This window comes from Pagrus pagrus (assembly GCF_965226575.1).
Source record: "Pagrus pagrus genome assembly, chromosome: 13".
Lineage (NCBI taxonomy): Eukaryota > Metazoa > Chordata > Actinopteri > Spariformes > Sparidae > Pagrus > Pagrus pagrus.
Genome location: NC_140197.1, coordinates 5,101,680 through 5,105,290, shown reverse-complemented (window position 1 = coordinate 5,105,290; position 3,611 = coordinate 5,101,680).

Here is a 3,611-nt window from a genome sequence, read left to right as displayed (position 1 = left end):
TCTGTTGCTTTTTATTTACTGGATGGGCTGATATGAAAAGTTGTGACTGCATTAATATTGTTAGTTTGGGTTTGCATATTATGTTCTTGAGATTTGCTAGAAATCATCCTCTGGGGACCATAAATATCCATACCTGAATTTACAATACCGTTCTTTGGACCTGGACCTGTGTACACAGTGTTGTATGAGTAAAAGAAAATGTTGCATACATTTACAATGCACCACTTGGGCTTTGCATCAGCATGCATGCAAAGTAATTATTAACTGAAGTTATGAAATACATTTTAGTAAAAGTACAACATTTTCCTCCAAAATGTATTGAAGTGGAAGTATAAAGTAGCAGAAAATGGGAATACTCAAGTACAAATACCTCAATACCAAATACCTTTTACAGTACTGTACAGTACAGTACAGTACTTGAGTAAATGTACCATATTATCATTGTTAGGCCCAGAGCTTGGAAGGAAAGGGTAAAAAAACGAATCCAGAGGCAGCTATTTAAGTTCATCGAACATTAGTTTTAATTTGTCCTATACTTGTCAACAGTTTAGGCTTCAGATTAGCCTGTTGACATTCCCATCATCCTTAACTGTCCTTTTCTTGTAGAGCTAATTAGCAACAGTTTGAATGCTAACAAACTAAATTAAAATTGCAAGTAACATTTAACTGGTTACGAAACAGCCTCAGTTTAATACTGATGCCTCTAAATGACCTTCATAAGCAAACAAGTCTAATCTATGCCTCTTACTAGGTCAAATTCTGACATATCCAGGTCGGATAAGTCATAACATTTAAACTATTTTATATGGCAGAGTTTCTTGTGTGCAAATTTGATGTATGATTGACAGCTGCTAGATGAGTGCATAGGCAGCTATTTGCTAACATATTCACTGAGACAACCTAAAATGTTATAACATGATTATATGTAAGTGTTGTGTTTTAATCATGTTCTGCTGCCCCACAAGTTAACAAAAAATAATAATTGAATGCAGCTTTAAAGCAGATGAAGGTGTCAGTGGTATGATGCAATGTCATACAGTCTCAACTATGGAAAGCAGTACTTCAAAGATTGGCACTAAATTATTTTATATTCTCTTTTTTAATTTCTTTTTGTATGTATTCAAAATCAAGGCCTTGGCTAGCTCACATTTAATATTTAATAGCAACCACACACTACAATCAAGTTTTGGGATGTCTAGTGCTGGAATAAAATTGCTCATTACTGACACAATGACATAGTCTGACCACTAAGTGGTGCTGTGGGACAACCAGAGCACGTGCAGGCTGCCCAGGACAGTTATACAACAGGTCATGCTGCTCCTCCCTGCAGTATGTGCAGCGACGAATGATCCCAGGATAAGAATAACATCCACAGTGAAAACAAACAAACCAATAAGAGAAAGAATACAAAGCACATTGGGAAAACAAATTGATTTTATCATGAAAATGCCTGGGTGTATTTTAATGCAGTCAAATGTGAGCATCCATTCTTTACACAAGGCATCTAGAGTATTGTTCCAGAGAGAAATGCTTGTGTAAGAGGCTGTCGGGGTGAGCAGAGTGTGTAAGTGAGGTACAAAACATGCACAAGCACACATGCTACCTGCCCAGGAGGAGTGTGAGCATCAGCAAACCAGTCAGTTCCCCGCAGCAACAGCACAGTGGTTTATTTATTCCATGATCAGTAACCCTCTGTCAGTCAGAGCATCACAGGGGAGAGCAGCACAACTCCAGGTGTCTCAACGCTGCTTCTGGTCAATACCAGTACACTAAAAGTGCATCACATTACACACATTGGACGAAGTGAAATGTCTGCACAGAGCCCAAAGGATACCAAAAGACAACACCCACCCTGCTGCCATACCACCAGACTACAGAGCAGCTTCTTTCCCAAGCTTTGAGACTCCTGAACTCATCAACACTCCACTGTAATTTAAAAAACAACTTAAAAACGGGAAATTTGTTCTACAACCCTGGTTTAACCTTTAACCCTTAAGTTTCATTACGGGAAGGTACAAGATACAAGGTTAGGGTTAGGTTATTCATTCCTCATTATACAACACAGGGTTGCATCACAAAATGAAAGTTTGTAAACTCCTTCATGCTACACAAATATATACAAACATATATACAGTTATTAATATAGAAATATACATAAACACGTAGTGCATCTTTTGAATCCTCGTCAGGATGAATGTAAACAGCAGCAACTAGATGGTGATGATAATGTGTGAGCACCAAGCATCGATGTTATAAACACAAAGTCCACCTCTTCTCATCCAGCTGTTCTCAGTCCGCCTGTCAAGTGCAACAACTTGATCCCAGATGCTGTGGTGTGGACTGGTCTCTGTGGACACAACAGTCTCTGATATCACGTTGTTTGTCCAGCCTGAGTCCCATTTTGTCCATTTCCTTTTCCTTTGACCAGACATCAACTAGCAGCAGCCTTAAACCAAACTGGATTAGCATGGCTCTTAGTCTGAGTCTCTTCCTCCATGGGGCGGTCCAAACGGTCAGGTCGGGTGGTCAAAGGATGCTGTGGGATGTGATGGTCTCAAAGTCTGCTGCTCTTAATCCAAAACACCTGCTTTCTTCTCCAATGATGATGACAGTATTTCTGCAATGGGCAGTACGTGTTTCAGTAACAAAGCTGAAAACAATGATGGGCAAGACAACACAAATGTAGTATAATTCTGAGGAGCTACCGGCCTAACGGAAATACAACCAACTGTAGTGACTTTAAGCCTGATTTTTTGACCACTCTTTTTAAAATCTGCCTGTTGAAAGTCCCTCAAGTTTATGACAGTCCAAAACTAAGTTGCAGGAGAACCACTTAATATTAACACATTATTGTTTAAAATATTCAAAACTTAAATAAAATTAACAATAGAATATGAAGAAATAACAGGTTTGACATTCTGTCAAAGGCATCTTGTCCTCCCCGGGTCTGAAAAGCTTCTCCGTCCAGTGGTCGGGTGTAGTTTAATTGTAAACCAGTCTAACACATCTATGATAGGAACGCAGGCTAACTGAGCTAACTAGCTAATGGTTAGTGGTGACTCTGGTGATGTGCCGCCCACTATTTATTTGGAGTATGAATTCAAGGGGTGGCCAATTTTTTTTATATAGAGCAACAAGAGGTGGTCTGACGCTTTAGGTTGGCAGCTTGGATCAGATGCCAACCTAAAGCATCAGTATTTGATGATCAGGTGAGACACAACAGTCAACTTTCTTCACCAGCAATTTACAATTTGTTGCTTTAAGAAAAAACTAAAAACAAACAAACAAAACACAAATGCTCTTTTCTGAAGTTTAAAATGTGTTTTTATGATATGCATTGAAAATTAAAGAGCCATTACACCTTATACAGAGCAGTTGGGATCTTCAGTCTTATTACTACAGCCACAGTTATGAGCTAAATGATGACACTGATAGAAGAGATAAAAGATGGTGCCGACCAGTCCCAGTCTCCCCAACACTGTTAATAACACAAGAGGCCAGAAATAGCAGAGCGGCCGGTGTTCTCATTGGTCACTGCTGAGTGAGGACGGTGACATGGAGGCATTAGGACCCAGCCAGCAGGAGGAGGGCTCTCCCCCTTGCTGTCGGTC